At 44.3% G+C, this 26,389-nt stretch overlaps 1 protein-coding gene across 3 annotated transcripts in view; it reads right to left on the bottom strand.

The window, feature by feature from the left end:
- Window positions 1–23,368, bottom strand: part of PIK3R5 (phosphoinositide-3-kinase regulatory subunit 5) — a 53,524-nt gene extending 30,156 nt beyond the window's left edge. The window contains exon 1 of one of the 3 annotated variants that reach the window (XM_081895103.1): window positions 23,218–23,368. The gene's annotated coding sequence lies outside the window, so the exon portion shown is untranslated. Of the gene's footprint in view, window positions 1–8,129; window positions 8,445–12,440; window positions 12,561–23,217 lie in introns of those variants that run through there. The other 2 variants (XM_081895104.1, XM_081895105.1) reach the window with 2 other exon arrangements.
- Window positions 23,369–26,389: the final 3,021 nt, after the last annotated feature.

The raw sequence follows: 26,389 nt of genomic DNA, 5'->3' as shown, positions 1-26,389 counted from the left end.
TAAATAAACATACTTCACTCACAAAATATAATTTTTAAGTAAAGAAAGTAAGAAAAGAAAGTAGAGGGACTGAGCTTATTTCTAAATTGCAGCACTGGAAACCCATCTTCTGGTCAGAGATTTACTTGGAAGAAGCCATATCAACCACAGTCAAAGCCTTGCCATTTATCCCTGCTCTTGGAAATTTAGCAATTGGGAAGCGGTATTTTCCAAGTCTAGACTCCACAGCATCAGACTTGCACATGATGAATGCAATCTATTTCCTAATTACCTAGAGTATGTTTTTGTGTGCATATAAAGTTCACTGTCATTAAGTGAATTGAAAGAGGAAACACAACAGGAAGGAGAACATGGCTAGGGAAAATATCACCACTGCATAAATTCTTCCTGCTGAAGGTAAAGCAGAACAAAACAGCAAGGCTTCAAAACTCCATACTGGCAATTAACAGTATTAGTTCAAGGTTCAGAACCAAGTATTTGGAAACTGCAGCCTTGACAAACCAGGCAAATAGTGCCCATGTGTGAAGAGTGTGTGCTACCTTCTTACAATTAGCAAAGGCCAAACCCACTAAGTTAGAGATACTGTTGATCCTTCTCTATGAGGGCAAACTGTATGGTCTCTAATGCCAGGGTGAGAAACTTTTTTCAGACCACAGACCACACATTCCCTGCCAGTGGTGGTTCAGGCCAGAGGCAGAAGTGGGCGGAGCAACACAGCCACTCTTACATTTGTACAGTAGGCTACATTCCAGCTACACAACACTCAATGGCTTCTATATAGCAGGGATAGTCAATGTGGTGCTTTCCAGATGTAGCTAGACTACAACTCCCAACCTGCATGTTTTGGGGGCAGACATACTACTTTGTTTCCAGTTGATGCATGTCCTGCAGCTTCCTGCTGAAATCTTGAAACTTGTCGTACCACAAATGTTTCAGGTGTGTGTTGCTTTGAATGCTCTACAGTGCAAGAGTGCTCCTCCCAATGACAATAATGCAGAAACACTGGGCAACCATCACAGACCAACGAATAAAGCGGACTGATAGGTGGGTGGTCCAATATAAATACTTCACTAATGCAGTATTATTGTATCAATGACATGTTGAAAAAACAAAATGAACAGCAATATGGAGGGGCCCTAATACTGAATTGTGCCTAGAGAAAACACAACAAAAGTCACCATTGTTGACAAGGGCTAGAATAGCACCTACTCGGGAAAGTATTATTAATATAACACTATATTTGGGGGGGGGATGCTGAGAAGCTATTTTAAATTATAACCCAAACGCATGAGACTACATGAAAAACTTTTGCACATGCATGTGTTAATCAACTTTTAAAGAAGCATCCAGAACACAAATCTTTTGGTTCATAATTCCTGGACTAATTTTGAGCTCTTTTGCTTTAAAAGTGAAGTGAGGGAAATGCACAGAAAGCTGTTTTGCCCCCCCTTTCCCTAGCCCAGAACAAAAGCAAGGAACTGGGCCAACCGAGAAAGACTAGTCAAGGTGCAAATAAGAGTCTGTTCATCACTAACCCACAGAATGGTCCATGGGGGTTGAGGGAATGGATAGGCCCCATCCTGCAAGCAGGAGACTTTAAATTAAAAAGCGACAGGATCCTTGTAACATTTCAATATACTTTTGCCTGCTCAAACTAGACAGAGCAGTGCTACAGTTGCCTTTTATTCCCACCCGCCACCAAATTGCCATCATTTAAGATTGAAAAACCATAAGAGGCCAAAAGAGGAACCCTGAACTGTAGCCTTTTGAGAAAAACATTGTCTCTAGATTCTCTGTAACAAGCTACTGAACTGAAGATGGTAGTTCCAAAGAAACTGACAAATGTGGAACTAAGATGTTAGGCTTTTGACCACAACACACACTCACACACACACCCTTCTTCCCCTTACCTGTTGGCAGTCCGTCTTCAGTCTCTACTAGGTTATTGCTACTGCCGACACATTAAGGAGAGCCTGGGTTTTGCTTTGTTTTTTTGCCTCAAAGCAAACCAATTAAACCGAATATCTCGATACAAACAAGGCTTTGTTTATTGCCCTGAGAGGCAGGCTTTCAGTGCAATCACTCTTCTGTTCTTAAATACAAAGAAACGCGTTCATCTCTGGCATAGACTCCATTCACATCAATGGTTTATTACTAGGATTTAATGTGGCTCCAAAGACACACGGTAATGAGAATATAAGCACGCTGGTGAGATCCCTTCACCTCTCACTGGTCTGCATTTATTAGGAACAAGGACACAACGTACAAAATGCGTATCGTTTGGCTTCAGGGACTGCTGAGAGGTTTTCGTGATTAGGCAGCAGCATGCAAATAGTGTTAAATAAAATCAGGAAAGAACTGGCAACAATGGAAACACCACCTTCTCAATGCTATTGCACAAATCTATTGATCTGAACAGAGCATACACATATTACAAATACCATATGCAAATCTGTTCCAGAATCCAACCTGAAAAGAGACTTTTTGAAAGCTACAATGAACATTAGTGGACACTGTAGCAGCTTTGGCAAAGAAGAGCAGCTACGAGACACAATTTCCAGTGACACAATTTGTTTCATTCATGTGCCTGCACCTGCGATGCCACCTTCCAACTAGCACAATAACAAGTATGCTCGGTGGGACAGGGCCCCACTTTTCCTCCTCCCTTCCAATGCCATTTCCTTTTGTGCTTCACCTTTTAGATTGTAAGCTGTCTGGGAGCTTTTTTCTGAATCATGAAGTATTTTAGCTTTGATTCCTGCATTGCAGGGGGTCAGACTAGATGGCCCTTCTAGGATTCAAACAAGCAAATAAGCGAAGGGTGAGGATGGGTGCCAGACCCCACCCTTCAGACTTTGCAGCATATGCACAATGTTGAGCAAATACAGCTGTGCCTCGTGGATCATCCTCTGTTGGCTTTGGCAGAATAGGCAATATCAATAGTCTGCAAGGAAGACACTTCCAAGTTCATGTTGCATTGTTCTCTTCATGGAAAGAACCTCCTTTTTGCTTTCCCATGCAGGAGTTCAACCCTTGCCTCCCAACTCTCCATGGATCAGGATGCTTGACCAAGCCAATTTAATTGGCTTGAAGGCCACTAGAAAGAATTAACAGGGAGGGAATATCCAAAGCAGCCTTCTCCAGGCTGGTGCCCTCCAGATGGTCTGGACTACAACTCCCATTAGCCATGGCCAGCTTGACTAGGCTAGCTGGCGCTGATGGAAGCTCAGGTCCAAGCCACCCAGAGGCCACCAGGCAGCTGATCTAAGAGATTTTCAGCAAGACTATTCAAAACCTTAATCTAAAGACCTACCCTACAAGGTTGCTGTCTCTCCCCAAACCTGCACTGAAAATTCCTCATACAGCAACATTCTTTCTGTACAGCCTCATTCACATTTGTCACCTTGTATAGTACAATACAATACAATACAATACAATACAATACAAATATAATAATTTTTAATTTATATCCCACCCATCTGGCTGGGTTTCCCCAGCCACTCTGGGTGGTTTACAACCTATAAAACACAACAAAACATCCAACATTAAAAAAACAAGATATCCTATACAAGCAACAAACAAACCAATAAAACAATAAAATCAATAACAATAATAACAAACAATTTACAGTTATACCCAAATTAAAGTAACCGCCAACCCCAACTAAATATTTAAGCAACACCAACCCAAGAAAAATGAAACAGAGGAACCAAAATTAGAACCGTTTAAAACCTTTTAAAACATTTTAGCCAGTTGCCCCAACCCAAGAGTTGTTCCAACAATGTCCCAGTGGCCTCTTTTAGGTGTTCAGGGTGAGTAGTGAGCCCCGCCCCCTAAGCCAGGTGGAAATGGGCCTTTCAGCAGGGAGCAGGTCTTTCTTCCAGCACTCAGGCACCATGCTATCAAGATTTTGAAAAACATAAAACCTTTGAACAGTATTTACTTCACCAGCACACGCCATAAACACATCTGAAACCACCCGGGGTGGTGCAAACATAGTTGTGGCCAATATAGGAAGGATGAGGCTTACAAGAATTTCTTAGAAATGCAGTGCACTGTGAGCCGCATACTTCTGCACTCACGATCAGTTTTATCCTCATGTTTCCTTTTCTCTCACTTGAAGAAGAAAGAGGAAATGGTTGAAAACTAAACAAATCTTATACAAGACAGAAAAAAAATATAGCTTGCTCCATTTGCAGTAACAATAATGACCTACTTATCAGTGTGGGCATAAAAGACAGGAAAAGATTATAGAAAGTGAATTATGAAGTAGATCACTGCAGTCTTTTTTGTTCTGGGAGTTGAATTGCAAGGCTCAGAGACATTTGGGGGAAATATAGTCTGCAGGCAGCTGCAGTCTCTGTCACCAGAACCAGGTTGAGCATGGCTGGTTCACCACCCCAATGGAAGGGTGAAAGGCCTTCATCATCTGGTAAAGTTACACACCTGCACAAATGCATGCACACATAGGCAGGCAGGCAGGCAGGCCAGTAGGCACCCGAGAAAATCCAGTCCACATCCAGTACATTATTTGCAGTGCAAGCACCATCAATTATCTTTGCTCAAGCTTTGAGAAAGTCTAACGTATGGATGAATTCCAGCTTTGCAACCTCTTGCATTATTCCACATCTTAAGCTGCCCAGAGACCTTAAGATCAGAGACAGAGTATCCACAGAGGCCCAAATGCTCTGCTGTTGATCCTGTGCACTCAGATTCTTAAATATGCTCCTTTAAACACACAGGGGCCAAAACAAAGCAATCAAAAGGGCCTGTTGGAAGTTTGTTTACTAACACGCAAGTGGATTTACTCTTTCACAGATGGACCAGTAACCACTATCCTGGCAGTATCATTACAAATGCCAAAAAACATATGTGTAGGTCCTCTAAATTAACACAAGCCCAAATCAGATGATACATCTCCCCTGGTCCAGCCCAGAGCATGGAAGGGAGAAAGCATGCGCAGCTGCTCCACATGCACTGAGTGTGTTAGCCCTGCCACCTCCATATGGATTGTGCGAATGTCACCTAACCATCTTTCAGCCGACAGACTTGGGTGAAAAGTCATATGGACCATTTGCTACATGAAAGGAGGAACTCAACCACACGATTTGCAGCTGTGCAACTGTATGCACAGATGTCAGCATTTGTATGTTCTGTTCCTGTGTGTAGCTCAGTGTTATGAGCATGCCCTGGCATCTTCAGGTAGATGGCAAATGTCTCCCATTTGAAGCCCTGGAGAGCTGCTACCCATCAGTGTAGAAGACAATAATGAGCAAGATGGACCAGTACTCTGATTCAAGGCAGATTCGTTTGTGCATATGGGGATGGAAAAGGAAGGGCTGGCATACTGGGAGGAGCTGTGTGCACTTTCTCCCCCATCCTCCTTGAGCTGGATCGAGGAAGACATATCCAATGCATTGCACATATTGCCACAAAGCAAAAACAGAGCAGTCCTTATGCAAGAGGAAAAAAATGAGTGCAACTTATCCCAAGGAAAGAATTGCAAGAATTAAGGAATGGACACTGCTAGTCAACAGGGAGTCTCATTCTTAGGCATAACCCCTTGGCTACAAAGCAAATTTTGCCTCCTATATCCATGGAACGTTACCTCTTTGATTTGGTGGCACCAGAGTCAGATAGCATGGTTATTTATGCATAGCCAAAAAAGGTGAAGAAGACACATCACCAAAAAATGTGTTGAATTATGTCTGGACATAAATCTAACTTAGCCACACACCCTCTATTTATCATTCTGTGTGTCATGCCTGAAACCAACAGGTATTGACCTCTTTCACAGAACTGAAGGTATTAATGTTTGCCAATGGCTTTGTATTCTTAATGTGCTATTAAAACACCAGTTTAACTGATCATTAATAAATTCAGGTGTAAAGGGAAAGGAACAATTCTGGAATCCAGAATTCAAGGTTGTTAGGGGGCTCATTTTGTTTTGTTTTGTTTTTAAAAAAACTTGATTAAAATGTTATGGGTCATTTGAATTGGGTCTTGCAATAGCTTACTTCGTTTGTGAACAACCAGGATGGGAGATGGTCTTACTGTTGGGGTCTGGGTCTGGAAATGTGTTTCAAAACTGTGTAGCCATGAACGTTTTTGAAAGGAACTAGAAGCTGACCTCATTACAGTGCCAAAAATTCTTCATGAAATTGTCTGTGAAGCTGACAAATGTGGATTAAACTTTTCTTAAAAAAGAAAACAAGCACAAACAATTTTAAAGAGGTTGCATTTAACCCACAAGAACCACTTGTCATAACCAGAGCATCCTGCCATGGGTACCTCAGAAGCAAAATATGGCCAAATCATCAACTCATGAAGTTATTGAAGAGCTAATTGGGTTAAACAAACAATGTATGGTAAGTGCAGGGGTGGATACATGGAAGTGGGAAGAGGTATCTCAGAAATATCTGTGCATATAGGTTGCTAGAGCTTCCGTGTGAAGAGAAAATTGACTTATAAGAAGGGGGCGGAAACCTACTTCAACAGATTTGAAACTTTTCTGCCTAATGCTTTATTTAAAGAGTTCTTCTGGCAGCTGCCCCTCCATTTTTGTCAAAAAAATTAGCTTCCATTTCTGGCAGAAATGCAACATAAAGAACAGAACAGGGTTGCTGTGGCTTAGTGGTTTTATCTGCTTATTTCTTATATAAAGGTTGACAGGAAAGTAGGTTGAAATTGTATCAATGGAATAATGCCATAACCACCGCCCAGGTGACATTTGGTTGTGGGCAGAGAATTGATGACAGCACCAAAAAGGACAGCAATCTATAGCAGCAATGGATGATTATCACACAAGGTTATTTGGAGAACTATGGAAGAAACCCTGTAGTTTAGAGAAAAGTCCAAAACATGTTGAAGTCATGTGGAATTGTCTGAGTCAGACCATTGACCCATTCAGCTCAGTGCTGTCTACAATGACTGGAAGAACCTTTTGCATGGGAAGTAAATAATTCCTTCCTCTCTCACACAAAACACAGACCTGAGAAGCTGTAGACAGAAGATTTTAAAAGGTTATCTGTTCCCTTACAGATGAGCAAAAGCATCTCTAGTTAATCACAGAAGACTCTGAAATGTCACAAAGGAGGTCCACCTCAAGGCAACATCAGATGCCATTAAGCAATTAACTCAAGACTAGATCATCTGGGCACATCCCATTGGCAGAAAACAAGAGATGGTAGCTCAACAGGACCCACCCTATAATTTGCCATAGTAAGATGGCACCTGTCAGGCAGATGTCATGAAAGAGCAGCAAATAGGGAAGAAGCACTTGTAGGTTTTTCATCCAAATAACCTGAGTGACATTGGGCGCTAGAATGAATTTGAAGGAATTAACATTTATTGCAGCATTGGCTAATATGCACCTTGACTTATGTGTTGGTGGTGGGAGACTACGTTTAGTACTCTGACTCAGACAGAAAAATCTCTTGCACCAGCACTGTCACAATTGCAACCCTCATGCTACCATTTTGAGGCAACACTGGCCAGTCACCAGGAAACACACAGGCATCAGCTGTATATTTTTGTGACTCACTTTCCTATGATGTGACTATAGCGTTCATAGTGGGAAGTGGGGGGGGGGGGGACAGTACTCAACAATCAGAGAAAACCCCAGGAGGAAATACTGCCATACAACAGTCAGGTTTCTTTGGTGACAGCAATGGTGAAGAAATCTTTGACTCTCTCAGTTCTGTGGATTTGACTAACTCTTCCACAAGCTGAAAGGTTATAGGACATTAGTTCTCTCATGCTCATAAACTGTTTATTGTGCTTCTATGGAGGCCCATCAAATGGTTGCTTCATCAAAAGTGATCCTACCAGCTTTCCATACTTCTGTATTTTTTAAATACAGCAATAGCTCCCACATAAACCACCTTCAAGGGGAAGCACTGAATTCTGTGCTGGGAAGTGTCTGTTGCAGTTTCCCGATCTGGACTATGACTTCACATCCCCCTTTGGCTCCAGCCTCTTCCAATAACAAACTCCACTGCACCAGGCAGGTGAGGACCCATGTATTTATTAAGAAGCCAAGACTGTTAAGACTAGTCTATGGAATGTCAAAATGGCCAGTTTGGGATTAATGCATCAAAGTGCATACTCATTAGGGCAATCTTACCCACCAGAGCAGCCAACCTTTGCAGAAAGCAGTGCCTGCAGTCAGTGGCAATCCACGGTTTGTTGCCTCACTAGAAGAGGTTCCTTCTGGAAGACAGAGACCTGGACACTGGTATCCATGTCTTAGTGACTTCCCATGTAGATTACTGTAATGTGCTGTACATGGGAATGCCTTTTATGATGGTTCAGCAATTCCATCTAGTACTGAACGCCATTACCTAACCACTGTTGGATGCTTGTTGTGTGATCACATAACTCCTATTTGAAGACATATACAGGTATTAAAAGGTTTCTTTCCCCATGTCCAATGCAAGGTACTTGGTTTTAACATTAGGTAAATGTAAAGGTACCCCTGCCTGTACGGGCCAGTCGTGTCCGACTCTAGGGTTGTGCGCCCATCTTACTTAAGAGGCCAGGGGCCAGCGCTGTCCGGAGACACTTCCGGGTCACGTGGCCAGCGTGATGAAGCTGCTCTGGTGAGCCAGCACCAGCGCAGCACACGGAAACGCTGTTTACCTTCCCGCTATAAAGTGGTACCTATTTATCTACTTGCACTTTAGGGGTGGTTTCAAACTGCTAGGTGGGCAGGAGCTGGAACCGAAGACGGGAGCTCACCCCGCAGCGGGGATTCGAACCGCTAACCATACGATCGGCAAGTCCTAGGCCCTGAGGTTTTACCCACAGTGCCACCTGCATCCAACAGTGCCACCCGCGTCCAAGCGCCACCCGGTTTTAACATTACAATGCTTTAAATGGTCTAGGTCCACATTATCTAAGCATCTTCTCCTATAATACTTTCCATCAAGCATGTGTATCTAGAGATTCAGCTCTGGTCCAGGTTCTATCTTTTCTGGATGCTATCTTCTGCTAGACTCAGGCAGCTCCTAGAACAGTCAGCAGTATTCTCTGTACAAATAGACAGGAGGGAAGTGTGTTTGTTTGTGTATGGAATGGAAGAAGGGTGGGCTGGGGGAATCCAACAGCATCAACCAAATGATAATTTAACATTTTGCCCATTCAGTTCCTCTTTTTCTCCCCACTTCTGCTTTTCATTTCCAGTGCACCAACTCTGCTGACAGCAAAGTTCACTTTCTCAATTGGTTTCAAATAAACATTCTCCATTCATAACTATGTGCAGCCCAAGTCCCCAATTAAGTTCTGCTGTAGAAGCATCATGTGTTCTGTGGCAGATTTGACTTCTTTTCATTCTGCAGCACTTCAAGTGAAGGGAACCTAAGAAGAAACTGTGAATTATGAGTGCCCAGTCTCAATATATGGAAAAGAGGCTGGTTGATTAAGTGCCAATACAAGTTCCAAAACCTATAGCCTTTCTTCTGGGCATTGTCGACCAGAAGGTGTTAAAGAAGGATAGAACATTTTTCATGTATGCAACAACAGCAGCAAGGATACTACTCGCTAAGAACTGGAAAACTCAAGATCTACCCACACTGGAAGAATGGCAGATGCAACTGATGGACTATATGCAACTGGCGGAGATGACTGGCAGAATCCGAGACCTGGGAGAAGAAAGGATCGAAGAAGATTGGAAGAAATTTAAGATTTATCTACAGAAACATTGCGATTTAGTGGAATATTAAGAAGGATGCTTGGTTATAAATAATTGGCCATCACTAAATTGGATCAGAATTTGATGATAAGAGAGATTAAGAGAAACAAAAATTGTAGGAGAATTATTTTATTGTATTTAAATAAGTGGTTATAAAATTGAAAATAAGATGATAATTTGCTTGACAAAAACTTATTAATGATGTAAGTGGGAGCGGGGGATGTGAGGAAGTCTAAAGATGTTATGAAATCTTGTAAAAACAAAGTACCGTATTTTTCGCACCATAGGACGCACTTTTTCCCCTCCAAAAATGAAGGGGAAATGTGTGTGCGTCCTATGGTGCGAATGCAGGCTTTCGCTGAAGCCTGGAGAGTGAGAGGGGTCGGTGCGCACCAACCCCTCATGCTCTCCAGGCTTCGCACACCTCTCCGCAAGCAGCAGGAGCCCAGCGCTGGGCTCCCGCTGCTTGCGGAGAGGTGCCTGCATGCCGAAGCCTGGGCGCGCTGAGCTCAGCGCGTCCAGGCTTCGTGGACCTCTCCGCAAGCAGCGGGAGCGTTCCCGCTGCTTGCGGAGAGGTGCCTGCATGCCGAAGCCTGGGCGCGCTGAGCTCAGCGCGTCCAGGCTTCGCGGACCTCTCCACAAGCAGCGGGAGCGTTCCCGCTGCTTGCGGAGAGGTGCCTGCATGCCGAAGCCTGGGCGCGCTGAGCTCAGCGCGTCCAGGCTTCGCGGACCTCTCCACAAGCAGCGGGAGCGTTCCCGCTGCTTGCGGAGAGGTGCCTGCATGCCGAAGCCTGGGCGCGCTGAGCTCAGCGCGTCCAGGCTTCGCGGACCTCTCCGCAAGCAGCGGGAGCGTTCCCGCTGCTTGCGGAGAGGTGCCTGCATGCCGAAGCCTGGGCGCGCTGAGCTCAGCGCGTCCAGGCTTCGCGGACCTCTCCGCAAGCAGCGGGAGCGCTCCCGCTGCTTGCGGAGAGGTGCCTGCATGCCGAAGCCTGAGCGCACTGAGCTCAGCGCGTCCAGGCTTCGCGGACCTCTCCGCAAGCAGCAGGAGTGCTCCCGCTGCTTGCGGAGAGCTGCCTGTTTGAGGGCTGGGGTCGGGGGAAGCTCTAGCTTCCCCCGCCCCAGCCCCACACCTGGGGGGAAAATAATTTTTTCCCCTTTATTTCCCCCCAAAAAAACTGGGTGCGCCCTATGGTCCGGTGCGCCCTATGGTGCGAAAAATACGGTAACGCTGTTTATTATTTCTGAATTTCTTTTATTAAAAACTTCAATAAATATTTATTAAAAAAAAACAACAAAACCTATAGCTGGATTTGGGGAAACAGGAAAGCATGAAGAAATGTGTTTAATAATTTACTGTCATAATCTGAAAGTTGTTGGGTGGAAAGGCAGCACACTAGCAATCACAAAATCACCATTACCCATTAACTCAACACAGAAGACTCAAACAGAGTGATCGACTCCTTTGACATTCCCATCTCTGGCTACTGGTCATAACATCTGGAGGGGATCCTGGGTTGTATTCAATCCATTAATTTCAATGGGTCTACTCTGAGTAAAGGTTAGGTATTTAGAACCCCATGTTGGCTATTCCTGAAACAAAATCTTCTGAGGTATTCCGTTATCTATGCTTTTACTGTATCCCCAACTGCAATTTGTTTCATTTATGCTTATATGCTAAGAGCTTGCACGAAAGTAATGCGGATGTGTTTCAGTAAGAATACTTGACCACCATTTGACCAACATGTCACCAGTCGGTTGACCTTTCTCACCTTGTCAAGTGTTTGACTCTACTGCACAAATTATTGCAGAATAAATAAATACAATATGTGGAAGTAGGGTAAGTGCTACAAGAGTTCCCCATTTTAGATCCACGAAGTGTTGGAAGGTATGACATCTCAGAAATCCACAATTGCACAAGGCATGTAAAGCTGACACATACATGAACTATGTGGAAATGACTCTTTCTTGTGTAGTACATGTTCATCTTCAGTCAGATAGAGGAAAGCACAGACGTACAGAGGCAGCTCACAAACTCTGAGAGATTCTGTACACAGTGATTTTAATCATTTTTGCACCTGGACAGCCCAGATTTTAGCTAGATTCTACAATTTGTTTAAGTAATGCAATTCTTTACTGAAGGGTGGTATATAAATAAACATGTCATTTTGTTTCTGTTAATGTTCTGCTGAACTCTTGGCTCAAAACTTTTAAGAACAACTGAGTGTATGTAAAACACACACACACACACACCAGACATTACCAGTCTCACTCCTTATGAACCAGCCAAGACTGCATGCACCAAATTCTACATGCTGCACTTCTGTATCACAAAGCACATTCAGCATCATGGTGATGAAGTGCAAAGATTTTACTGACTTCAATATCATAGTGTAAAGAAGCAGAGCTTAGCAATTAATCTGTTACTGGAGATGATCCAGACATTCTCCCTCCAAAAGGCACACCTGTCATTCTATTGCTGTGGGAGATCACACCATCATTGCAGGAAAAACCCCTCAGTGCTTTGTTACAGGAAAACACAATTTCCCTTCCTTTTTGATATCACTATCGCCAAATGTTGCAGTTGTGCAAATGGCATGAACATAAGGAAAATGCGGACCCAACTCTTCCCACCTCCACATCGCAGTGGTGATAAGATGCCATGAACACCCCCCAGCTTCAGCAGCCTTGGAAATGTTTCTAGAGGGGCACAAGCTCCCACCCTAGATGCTCCAAAGCCACAATCACCTACCTTTGAGGATTATCTGGCACTATTCTAGGATACAGGAGATGTGTGTGGCCACATCCTTAACAGCAGCCACTAGAGAGACTTCAGAGGCCTGCACCCCAAGGCAGAAGTGGAAACTGGTTTGCAGAAAGAGTAGAAGCAGAAGTAGTCAAAAGGAGGGGACCAGAAAGAGTGAGAATATTACACAGATTGAGCTTTTAGATATATTCATCTCCAACATGGAATTTCCAGGTTGCTTCTTATTTTTCAATGTTGCTAAAAATGCTTTTCAGCTGTAAAGGCTGTAAAGCTAATACACACACAGGCACACACATGACCCTGTGGGGAGCACGACAAATATGCTGGAGGCTTAAGTGCAGCTAATCCATAGAACCTATGAAGCACAGTCGTTGTTATGCCACAGCCCCATTCCCTGCACCTGCCTGTGGAGACATTTAGTCGTCATCACAAAGGCCTGTTCTTAATTCCAGGAGCAACCACACTACCATTGGTTCCACGATCAGATACACCGGTGGCTTTATTGCCAATAGAAGCATCTGGACACCCAACATTTAGGAGCGTGTGGAGGAGAAAGGAAGTGAGGCTGTTGTCATAAACGAAAGGAGTCTCTCGCTTCTCCAACATTCTTTAAAGCAGCCATAACAGAGAGTACCACGAGGGCTACCATGAAGAAGACAGTTCCCCATAATGTAGAGTTACTCAAGGTTAAGGGTTTGATGTCATGTGAATAGTTTCTTACGTCTTGCTATTAACAGACTAAGCCTGCTTCCAGACAGGGGACTGCTAATGCTACCCAGACACCCGCTCCTCTGCTGTGATCTTCAAGTGGAATTGCAGTTGACTCTCCACGCTCTCAGGAGTGTCAAACTTTTTCTATGTATACTTCCCATACCAGTGGGCACGCTCTGGCTGCTGTGGACAAGGCCATTTGCAGTTTAGAGAACACTCACTATAACCCTGGTGGTGGTGGCTGTCATTTTATGAGCTTGTTTTTCTTGTAAATAAATATTTTAATAATGATCACTAACACACTTTTCTGGCTTTTTTAAATGAAAGAGGTTTAGGGTTGCTATAACCATACCGCTATGATGCTGCAGTCTAATGACACATAATATGATAATGCTGTAGCAGGGCAGAGGACATGGACACCTGTAGAGGAGGTGGGCTGAAGCGAAGGAAATGGGTGGGAGAGGACGAGGCAGCCAGATCAACTGTCTCATGGGCTGCCTTGCCCATGAGAGTATAGTATGTATATAGTCATATGTATAGTATGATGGTGTTATAGTGCTATGCCTCTCTTAATAATAATAATACAGTGGTACCTCTAGATATGAACGGGATCTGTTCCGGAGCCCCGTTCGCTTCTAGAGGTAAACGTAAGTAGCAACGGCACGTCTGCACACACGCGCATCACTTTTCACTGCATCTGCGCATGCGCAAGCGGCAAAACCTGGAAGTATCACGCTACGGAGCGCAACTTGAAGCGTCTTCAACCCTAGATATGACTGTAATAATAAAAGTTATAGCCAAAGATGGAAGGCACCTACACCATCAGAGATCGTACTTCTCTTCCATTTTTCTGGGTGGGGAAAGTCAGACTTTTTGTAGTTTGACAAAATGGGGAGGAGCCACAGAGAAAATGTAGGATGGCATCATAGGAGAACGGCATTGTGTGGATATAAGTGAATGAAGCAAAACTATTCTACCCTGGAGTAGAAGCAACCCACATCGAATGGCAAGAGCTCACATCTCTCCCCAAGTATAGATCAAGACCTTCCCAGGAGAACTGAAAGGAGGAAGCAGAATTTTAATTGTTGTTGTTGGGTTATTTTGCTTTAAGGTTTGCACTTTTTTATTATGCTGGGAAACTACTTTGGGACCTTTTGGTGAAAAGCAGTCAATAAGTTCTATTAAAACACTGATTGACTTCAAACCCTTTCATCCCAGGCAGGTTAGGGTGGTGGGTATGGAAATATGTCTCTTAATGGAAGAAGCAGCATAAAGTAAGAAATTAAGCATGTGTGCATAGATAAGGATGACGGAAGCAGATGTGTGGGTATCAGCAGGCGAAACCTTAACTTCTGCACATAGAAATATGTACTATCACCATGAGCAGTTATAAGCCAGCAAAGTGTGTATTTTTGTTTGTGGTGGGTTGCTATGTCTTTGAGGTTAGATTAAGATCTTGTGTTTATAAGCCGATAGCATGACTTTCTTTGTCCTGCTGGGGGACACTAGCACCCAGACAATTGCTAAAAGCCTTAGTGCACTGCTCCCTGGACAGTTTTCTTGCATTTGTGTTCCCAGCAAAACAAATTGGACAGTACTCATTCTATAAAGCAGCATCAGCTATCCAATGGGTCATGCTGGTTGTGCTCATGGAACTTGGAGTGCAACAGCATCAGGGATGGGGGGGGCACAAGTTTCACATCTCTGGCCTAAATGAACTTTTAGAGAGGTCTTTAGCAAACGTCCCTATATTTTATTTTGCAAACCCATGCTTCCTCCAGACTTTTATTTATAAACCCTTTCTTCATGACCATAATGTCACAGGATTTCATGCTTTGATGCAGGAAAAAAAATAGGGAACTTCCCCACCCCCAGACCACTGGCAGAATGAAGTAATTTCTCAGTATGCTGAAAACGTTTCTCAAATCTTTCCCCAAACTGCATGATATATGCAAAAATCCCCTTCACCTCCTGCCTCACATAAAACATCCAGCTTACATAGCCACTGATGCCCGCCCTAAAAAAAATTAAGTACATCCCAATGCACAAACACCAGTGATCGTAACTTAAGACAGTATTCCAAGTGCATATATTGCACTTATTTTTATATATTTATACTAAGTCTTTAAGACATTATAAGTTTTTTATTTTAAAAAATCATTTCCCAATGGTCCCTAATGTGGAATTCGTTCATTAACCACACTGGCATTCTCTCATTCCTAGTGCTACCTTGCCTCAATTGCAGTCTGCATTCTGGTAGCAGAGCTTCTATTATGGTAGTTTACAACAACTTCTCCCAGCTTTATAGAGTGAGTTGTTGTTGTTGTTGTTGTTGTTGTTATTTATTGAATTTATATACCACCCTATACCCGGAGGTCTCAGGGCGGTTCACAGAAAAGATCACCACAACATATAAAATAAAAATAAAAACAACAACCCAATAACCCCCCCCCCAAAAAAGAGCCAAATTTTAAAAGGGTATAGGATGTCCATCAGATCAACCAAAGGCCTAGTTAAAAAAGAACATTTTTTCCTGGCGCCTAAAGATGAAGGTGCTAGGCGAACTTCCCTGGGGAGAGCATTCCACAAATGAGGAGCCACTGCAGAGAAGGCCTGTTCTTGTGTTGCCACCCTCCAGACCTCTCAAGGAGGAGGCACACGAAGGAGGGCCTCAGAAAATGATCTCGGAGTCTGGGTAGGTTCATATAGGAAAAGGCAGTCCTTGAGGTACTGCGTCCCTGAGCAATACTCTGCTAAGGGATATTAGCTGTCAATATGAATAATCAAATAACAACATATAATTGTTCTTTGTTATAGCTACACCATACATTTAAAGCACTCTCATGCCTCTTTAACTGTCAGGCTTCCGCAAGAATCCTGCATACTGACCTTGCAGACTTACAATCTGACCTTGCAGACCTACAAATCCAAGCACCCTTAATAATTCCTACAGTTCTCCTGACTGTGAAAGTGGTATAAGAATGCTTTAAATGTACGGTGTGGATGTGACACTTGTATGGAAAAGTTCGCATTAAAAAAATATTTAGATCAGAACGATGTATTAACTGGAGAGCCAAATCACTTACCCTTTCAACTTTCTTTTTATCAATCCCCTCATTTGGGGGAAGTTTCCTCTTTAGAAGTCAAATGTGACTGTGTTGGTCTTTCTTGGCAATTGCTCACCTGCATATAATGTGTTGAATTTGACAGTACTGTGGTCACCGTTCCCAATCAGCCAAAGAACACTTGCACATCACTTAAATCCTGAGCACCACTTAGGATTAAGTTCAAGGTTGCCTCCCCTCCTGCTCTCTTCCATTGCATTTCTTCACCTCCGTTCTTCTATGTTAGTAGCAACCCTACCATTATACCTTCACTGGCTTTACCCTGCTGTCTTGCCTCTTCTAATCAGCATCCACTCCTCTTGGTTCTTGAACTTTGCATGAACCTCTAGGTAGAAAGCCTAAAGTTTGACCTATATAGCTCAACTATTAACTACTATTCTACCTCAAACCTATTGGCTGGCAGGTCATTTCCACAACTCTGCAAAAGAAGATGAAAGTCCAGCTACTTAAAGATTTAAACATTTCTACCAATGCAAAGGAATGAGTCTGGTCCAGTTCACCATTCTCAACCCTTGTGAGCAACACAATTATCAAGCACGGGCAAAAACATTGCAGTGTTTTATTACACAGCCTGCATCTCATGCCTCCATGTATTAGCGCAGATACTGTGAGGAGAAGCGTGGCAATGGGGATTAGCTAAAGAACTAGATGGGGCTGGCTAACCACCTGCTGTCCGTGTGCTATTGTACTCAGATGATGAAGTGTTATAGTCCAACAACATCTGAAGAGCCACAGCTATTCCTGGTCATAGGAAGCTGTATTATAAGCAGCCAGATCACTGGTCTGTCTAGCTCAGTGCTGGTTTGCAGAAGCTACGGTATTTGGGGTTTCAGGCAAAGTTTTTTCACCCAGCTGTAGCTGAAACTTCCAACATTGGATGGACCTGAGTTTAGAGGCAAATTTAGGGAAGCACAACCAGTTCTGGTGGTCACCAAGCTGAGAGGGCACCATACGGGGCACTGCAACAATGACTAACAATTGAAAGCAAAAGGGGAGCACCAAATTTTGGCACCATTGCACAGAACACTACTGAAATTTTTAAGTCTGAAGTCTGCCACTGCCAAGTTCTAGCCTTATCAGAGGTGGGGGGGGGGACCTTTTCCCTATCCACTTTCTCTACACCCCGCATAATGTCCGGAGGAAGAAGGTGATCTAGCCTTTTCTCTTTGCAATGAGGCCCCAATTTAGTAGCCCCACAAGATTGCTGTTCATCACTGACTGGGGAAAAATAGGAGAATAAAAGCTGTACAACAGTATCAGGCAGCAGATGTCTTGCAAATAATTTTCCTCTACAGGATGCTGTTCACTGTTGGCTCTTTTGAAGGTGGCAGGACATGAGCATGTGCCCTTGTTTAGTGGCACAAAAAAGACAAAAAATGTTTCTTGCCTCAAGACGTGATTTATATAGTGCACTACTGCATTTTATCATATTGTAGACCCATCAGGGGCAACTCTACCATTAGACAGAGCAAGTTAACTGATTTGAAGCAAATAATAATAATAATAATAATAACAACAACAACAACAACAACCCAGTGAATTGTTATTGACCCCATCTGCAGTATACATTTAAAGCAGTATCGTACCACTTTAATCAGTCAAAGTTTCCCTGCAAATTCCTGGGAACTGTCGTTTATTAGGGGGTTTCCTAAGAACTTTCAGCACCCTTAATGTTTTTATTATGTTTTTATATATGCTGTAAACCACCCAGAGTGGCTGGGGAAACCCAGCCATATAGGCGGGGTATATATAATAAAATTATTGTTGTTGCTGTTATTATTATTAACAAACTGCACTTCCCAGGATTATTTGGTGAAAGCCATGACTATTTAAAATGGTATGCTTCTGCTTTAAACCTATAGTACAGAAGAGGTAATTTTTTTTCATTTCTGCTCTCAGGGAAAGAGGGAGCCAATTGTGGGATATTCTGTCTCAGGTGCCAAAATACCTTGAACAGTTTTGGAGACTCTGCACCTTGATTTTAGGATGTGAGAACGTTTGTTTTTTAAAAAAAACAGCCAACATGTTTCATGAATGCAGATGGCTAAAAACAATGGAGGAAATAGAAGGAAGTGGCACCTGGAAGGATGCTTGTTTTGTTTACACAAAGTTCCAGATCCAGGATACAATCTAAATAGATATACTATGCTGGTGACTTGGAATAACTCCTCAAGGGAACAGTCAACATCAAGTAAAAACAACGGGAGGCATTTTGAAAGATTTATAACACCGTAACTTGAAAGTCATAATTGACACTTTACAAAATGAAGATGTGATAGAGCAGAAGTGACAATGTACACAAACATCAGTAGCAGTGCTCTGGAATTTTTTGCTCCATTGGTTTTTGTTCTTAAATATATAGGACAAGCAGGTGAGTAGAGGACATTGCCGATGTCCAGTGACATCCTCCTTCCCACGAGGTTTCCCCACAGTTAAGCCCCATAGTGATGGACCTGCCCCCAAGTTGCATGCATAAGATGCCTGCTGTATTCAGGCAGTCAGATTCAATTCGGACTAGATGGTTCGGGAGTGGTGGGAGATAGCTCAGCTTGCAGAGCATGAGACTTTTAATCTCAGGGTTATGAGTTCAAGCCCCACCTTGGACAAATGATTCCTGCATTGCAGGGGGTTGGACTAGATTATCCTCATGGTCCCTTCCAACTCTATGATTCTGTGATAAAGAGGTAAGGAAGGAGAAATAAACATCCAAAGAGAAAACCGTGCTGTGAGTGAGCAGCCAATTAGATCAATTCCCCCTGCAACACAAAGTCTGCAGACTTTTGACACACAAAGTGACTGCAGCATGGAGCATTTGGGGAAGAGGGATCCAACATGAATGTACAGTTTCATGTATGGCTGGGGGAGGAGAGAGAAAGATAAATGGCAGACGAGGCACTGGAAACCAGGAGGAGACAACTTTGTGTGGAGTGTCAGCCTCATGTTAAGATTCTCTTGCTTTAAGACCACTTTTTCTGCTTCATATGGGCAATCGTTTAGCTTGTGCACTCATTTAGGTAAAAATTGTAAGAGGTTTTCCAACACTCACTAGAGCTCAAGGTAGTCAAGAGTAGGACATAAATCAACACACCTCATATGTTCATCCAACTCAACTCTAAAATGAATGAAGCTTTTGTTCCCATGACTGTTCTCAGAAGGGTATGTACAGCTTTGACTCCCTCGAGACTTAAGCCTTTCTTTGGACTTCAAAACTATTTTCATTTAGAGATAGTGGATGTTCGTCCCGTAACCCCCCAACCGCCGTCCACGTTCTTCTTTACTTACAGGGGAAACATATGTATTGCAAAAAGCAAACAAAATTAAGGCTCTAAAAAGCATCAGAAAATTGATTTCATTCATTGACTTCCAAGGGTATTCTGTACATTTTCTATTTGCTAAACGGGGAGGGGGGATGGAGGGGGGAGCAAAACATGTGTTTTATCAACAAAGCTTCATAGTGGACACTAGAAGGGGTGAAGTGGGGGTGGAGGGAGAATTCTGCTACCAAAGTAGCAGTTGGCAGCTGGGTTCTTCAGCACCATAATGGCAGTGTAGAAAGCTGTCTCATTATGAAAGCAGCGTACCCTCCCGAGTTCTCGTTTCTTAATGAAAGCTCCACTTTTAGCTACTACAGAAACTCACAGCCTCCTCTGTGATACCAAAGCTTCATATAAAGCCACACTGTAATTGAAACTAGTATTGGTTTGTTTGTTTTTTAAAAAAAGGATAGCGTTTGAAAGCGTTTGAAATGGCAAACGCCTTAAACAAGGAAGGCCAAATTCAAAGCTTGACTCTGTATCATTTATTTAACATGATTTTGATTGCGTAGGCCCCTTACACAAAATTAGTTCTAGGTCAACTCACAAAAAGAAATTGACAACCATAACAATAAAATATGCAACACCAAAAATAAAGAGATACCTGTAAGACATCACCAGCATTAAAGCAATTCACACTAAATGTAGCCCGTCACATACCACCGAATGCCTAGGAGTAGGGAAAGGTCTCAGCCTTCCACTAGAAAGTAGTAGAGTGCGTGTACCAAGCAAGCCTCAGTGGAGAACCTTCACACTGTAGCATCTAAAACTGTTGTTAAGTGTTTGTTTCTTAAATGCATTTCACTTCTAGTTAATACCTATGCAGCACAAGCCTGTCCATGTTTACTTGGAAGTAAGTCCTACTGTGTTCAGTGGGACTTACATCCAGAGAAAGAATGCATAGCTTTGTAGCCTCAATGTTGCAAATAGATCCTTTGTTGGTGTCACATTCCAAAACTGGACAGATCAGTGGATACAAGATGATCTAGAATAACAGTAATAATAATAAAGTATCCTTGCCATGGCTACATGAAAAGAAGTTTGAAGGCATGACCCTGACTGATATTTCAAATGAACAATAAAATACAGTATTTAAACGAGCAAAGCAAGCTGTATCTCAGGATAAGAATGTGAACTCCTCAAGAGTTAGGTAGTAAAAACTAGAAGCAAAGTCTTGGGGAGGGGGGGATTGCACCCCTCCTGGAATTTAAGGTCAGGTATCTATGTGGTTTACAACCCACCAATGATCATTTGATTATGTTTCAAATTAGTCAAACAACTGAGCTGTGGAGGAGATTGATAAAACAAGATAAGGAGCTGAGGGGAATGGGCAGACTAACAGTGGAAGACAATGAATGTGGAATTTAGACAAAGCACTTGTGACCAGAAAACAACACTGCATTTCACAACCTCTTAAGCAAGCTGCAAGAGCAAACCAAGCTCTGGGCACCCAGGAACAGACTGGCTAATGCAATACACATTCAAGAGTGCTTCTGTATTTTTACACCAACCAATTGACTAAATTGGCAAGGCCACTTCCCATATTAATAATTATTATCACACTGCAAACACACACACACACACACACACACACACAGAGCACCTTATGGCAAAGTGAGGGCGGAGGGGGGACAAATATAAGAAACATAATCAACATCTCTACAAAGTAGTCATTATCTTTTTACCATGCAGATACAAGCATGCGCTAACATTGAATACCATCGGATTCTTCAAAGGCCGCATCATGTTATTTTTTCAGACATGTCCATCAGCCTGGGAATAAGCAATGTGATCATATACTCCCTCAATAATAAATAATTGCCAAAGTGAGGTTAGGGGACTTAAAAGTGCAATCCTTAACCCACTTATCTGGAAGTAAACCCAACTACACTGTTAGGAACCAACAGATACACACACCTGGAGTAAGCCCAAGTGACAAACAATGAGTCTCGCACCTGAGTAGACATGCATAGGATTGCACTGTTAGTGCCACACTGGAAGTCACCACCTGCACCAACTTCCTGAGGCATATAACGCAGGTGTGTGGAGAACCTGTGTGGCTATTCGGATACTGTTGGACTCCAATTCCAATCTGCCCCAGCCAGCACAGCCCATTGTCAGGGATCCCCTGAGTTGTAGCTCAGTGGCATTTGGTGGGACATCAGTTCCTGGTATAATGGAAAGAGGAAATAACCAGGTGGTCCTTCACCCCAGATGAGAAAGTACACATCCACACCAATCACAGTTCTAGAAGATGTATACATACTATACCTTTAAAGCACATTCAAAGTACTTCCCTTCCCAGCAGAAAATAATCTTGGCAACTGTAGTTTGCCACTCACAGAGCTATAATTCCCAACACCCTTAAACTACAGTTCCCAGGATTCTTCAGGGGTGGGTGGGTACAACAGTCTAGTGTGTACAAAATGCAGAGTATGAAGTAGCCTGAACCTTCCATATTTTTCCTTGCACCTCTGCTGACAAATAAATACACATTTGGTTACATTTTAGGGAAGCAATGCATTTAGGATTCCCCCCCCCCCAAAAAAATATATGCCCCAAGTTGATTTTGCAACACATAAGGGGGGGGGAGAGGCTGAGAGCTAGAAGAGGAAATTGAAGGAAGTGCTGGATATAGTTTGCTGGGCTCTCATCAGGGCTGTAATTCTGCAGAGTGCAGAAGGGGTTCTGGTTCTGGGAACAAGATTCAGTTTCTCTAGGATCTTTCTTTTAAAAAGAGGGCGCTTACAAGTTTCTAGTCCTTACGGACGGAAGGTAAGCTCGCAAAGTTCGCAGCAAACTACCTTCAGAAATCTCAGAAGGGGACATTTCAACCAGAGGGGAGGGGCTGAAAAAAGAGTTCCGGTAGTTGTGGCGAGGACGCCCTCCGTGCCTTGAATAGCTCCTTCCTCCCTAACCGGAATAAAACGATGCAAAGCAGTAAACACAGCAAAATGGTGCGAAATGTATATTTTTTAAAAAAAGTTGTTCCCGTGGGCTCAATGCGCAAGATTTATCCATGCCCGCGTTTCTTGACCCAGAAACTGGATTGAACTGGTGCAGGATTCACACCCTGACCCTGACCCGTTCCCCCTCCCCAACCCGTGAGAAGCAAGTCCTCTATTGGGTTCGCAGGGAAGCACGACGAAGCGGGCAAGCAGATCATCGCCGCCGCCCCCCATCCATTCTCCGTTATTCACTTCCAAGAAATGGTACGAGGCAACGCTCACCGGTGAAATTATCCATTTTATATTCCCACCCACCCTAAAAAAAAAAATCACACACAGAGAGAGCAGAAGTCTGGAGGAGGACCAAGGATGTTGCAAGATTTCCTCACCGAACCGGGGCTCGACTCGATGGCCTCTGCGCTCCCTTCCCAGGCAGAGGCGGCATCCGTGTGGCCCCGAACCAACAGGACGCGTTTCTGAAACGGAGACGCCTTGGCCAGGCGACCGCCGGGCTTCTCAGTCCGCCTCGGAGACAGGCAAACGCGCGCGCCCCACCCCGGCCCCCTCCCAACGAAGCCGAGAGACACCGGGACGCGCCCTCCCGCCACTTTGGAGCAGCCGCGAGCTCTCCAAGCCCCAGCTCAGTGCTGCCACGAAGACCGACCTGCTCTGGGCGCCTCCTCCCTGCGTCTCGCCCATCCTCGGCTGCAGCCCAGCAGCGGCGGCGGCGGCGATTCAAGTCCTCGCCATCGCTGTCCCGCCGCGAGCAACACTCTGCAGGCGTCGAGCTCTGCTGAGGGAAGAAGAGGCGCGAAGCGGCCGCCCCGGGCTGGCCCCGCCCCTTGCCTGGGCGGCCAGGTGGCGGGCGGAGGAAGCGAGCCGGGCGCCCTCAGAGCTGCCGGTGGGGCTGAGGCGCGAGGCGTTGTTTGTTGACCGACTCGGTCGCTATCTCCGCCGCCTTCCCCCAACCAAGTAAACCCGCCCTTTACTTCCTCCTTCCCCGCCGCTGGTTTCAAAATGTCAGAGGGTGAAGTGATGTGGCGCCCGGCCTTCTTCTTCTGAAGAAGGCTGCTGGTCGCCGCAGTCTGAGGCGCGCTTGACTCGGAAGTCAGCCCCGCTGAGTCCGCTGGGGTCGACCTCTCCGCTTGGTCGGTAGCGCTGCAGCCCCTAGGTTTGATGAGGCCCTAAGCTACTGAAGGTAATGGCGCCCTTTATATGTCCAGCGGTCCTTTGTCAACAACAAATTGTCGCTGGTTTTTGTGTTGAATATATGCTATGTGGTAATTTATGGACCTAATCGGTATCTAAAGCCATTTGCACATGTTGCCATGCAACCAGTCCATGAGGAAGGTAAAGGGACCACAAACAGGAGTTTGCCACCCAAAATGACAGCCCTGAACTGAATTCTTCCTTTACTGTGAGGGATGTAAAGGTAAAGGGACCCCTGACCATTAGGTCCAGTCGTTTCCGACTCTGGGGTTGCAGCGCTCATCTCGCTTTATTGGCCGAGGGAGCCAGCTTCCCGGTCATGTGGCCAGCATGACTAAGCTGCTTCTAGTGAACCAGAGCAGCGCACTGAAACGCCGTTTACCTTCCCGCCGGAGTCTACTTGCGCTTTGACGTGCTTTCGAACTGCAAGGTTGGCAGGAGCAGGGACCGAGCAACGGGAGCTCACCCCATCATGGGGATTCGAACCACCGACCTTCTGATTGGCAAGTCCTAGGCTCTGAGGAAACTAGTGATATTTTAGCAAGCAGGAGAGCAGGCGGGGCCCATTACTTACATCATAGCAACCTACACAACACAAAACAAAACACTGTTGCTGTATGTAGGTTTTATTTTATTTGTTTTTTATCTTGTATTTTGGAAATGTAGATCCATTTTTTTTCCTTAAATTTTTTGGGGGCCCCCAAGAGAGTGGGGCCCTAAGCTATAGCTTGTTTAGCTTATGCGTATATCCGGCACTGCTGCAGCCTGAAAACAAATGTCCCTTGACGACACCGGGAAGCATTTGAGCTTTTGGTTTGGTGCCATAAGATTGCACGATGCTCTCTCAGTTGCTACACACTCTACCTTTCCCCTCAAAGAATTCTGGGTACTGTAGTTTGCATGCCAGGCGGTTGGACTAGTTGACCCTGCTGGGGGTTCCTTCCTGCTCTACAGTTCTGTGATTCTATGGTGAAGTGTTGCTGGGAACACTTACCCTGCGAGGGGGTCAAACTACAGGGCCCAGAATTCTTCAAGGGGAAAGGATGTGTGTGTGTGTGTGTGTGTCCTGCCTCAAATTTGGGCAGTCATGCCCCCAAGTCAGAGAAGGAGGGAGGAGGCATGTCATTCCAATGCAAAGATGATCTTGTGCTATGGATGTGGTCACCACCTTGGACAGCTTTAAAAGAGGGTAAGACAAATATGTGGAGTGGAGAATAAGGCAATGGCTTCTAGTGAGGCTGGTTATCTACAGCCCCCAGCAGCAGGGACAGTAGGCTTCTGAAGACCAGTAGGTGGGAATCATGAGGAGGAGGAGAGGGTGCTGTTGTGCTCACTTACAGCTTCTTTGTTGCTGTGAGAGCAGAGTGCTGGACTACAGGGGCCTTTGATTTGATCAATGAGGGCTCTTCTTACATGGATTGTGTAAGCCCTTATGGTGACTAAGATACGTTGAGCCTGGAAGGATGACTACCCACTGTCTTACTACGCAATAGTCTGAGGACCTCACTGCTCTGGCAACATTCAAACATATTTCATATGGGCATCAATCTTGTGTGGATATCTGCAAGGCTTATATTAGCTAATGTTTCATTTAAGATCTGTGTACTGATGTGGTCTACTGTCATTGTTAGTATTGCTTCATTATTATTATTATTATTATTATTTTCTGTTCGCTCACTCTGTTCTTTAATTTTATTTCTTGTTTTCCTTGTTAAAAAAATTGAAAGATGCTGGGCTTGATGGGCCTTTGATCTGATCAAGGAGAGCTCTTTTTATGTTCCTGTGAACAATGCAGATATCATTACTTTTTTTCTCCCTCCCCCTCCCACCCCGTTCAACATCCAGCCTGAAGCTTTTGGAATTTTTCAAAATAAAAATGGCAGACTAACCCTTAGCCGTGCTTGTTCAATGTAACCTACCTCTTCCTCTGCTTAGCTTATGTAGTGGCTCGCTCACTCTCTCTGAGCAAAGTTTGTTTATTCAGCATGGCATGTGGAGGATTGGCAAATAGCACCACAGGAGATGGTGTCATAGTCCCTACTGCGAAATAAGTAGTGGTGTTTCGTCTCTACTCCACTGCACCACTGCACACCATGCTTCTGATCTGCATTGTTTGCACTTGAGCCACATTGAGGATGAGTGTTGCTAGGTGCTTAAAGGACTCCGGGCACAGACCATGGAAGATTTGCACAAATGTATAGGGTGCAGAGTTGTAAAGAAAGAAGGGGAGTTTTAAAACGGGGGGAGGGGGACGAGGCTGGAAATCTGGGGTCAGCTTTTGGGCTTTCAGGGCCACTCCCTAACAATATCACTGGTGCCAGGTCCCAAAATATCTGATTCAGTCTGCATGTGTTTCTCTTGTGTGGTGTGCAACAGCAGCAGAGGAACTTCCCTTAATTCTTCAACCTGTGCAACGTGTAGCTTCTAGAAAGCATGCAGTTCTGTGAGTTGTGAAGTCATGTCCTGAATGTACAGCACTGCTAGCTGCAGAGCTTTGCATGGTCTGCTCACCATAACCCACAAGTCGGCTCAAGGGAATTACTCCTTGGCAGGTTGCCAGCCGAAGGGGATTACCGAACATGGCTGTAGGCTCTGGGGGCTTCATGCTGGGAGGAAGGAAGTGCAGA

The sequence above is a fragment of the Podarcis melisellensis genome, assembly GCF_964234715.1.
Source record: "Podarcis melisellensis genome assembly, chromosome: 2".
NCBI lineage: Eukaryota > Metazoa > Chordata > Lepidosauria > Squamata > Lacertidae > Podarcis > Podarcis melisellensis.
The sequence above is the reverse complement of the archived record's forward strand: the minus strand, read 5'-3'. Positions and strand labels throughout refer to the sequence as shown.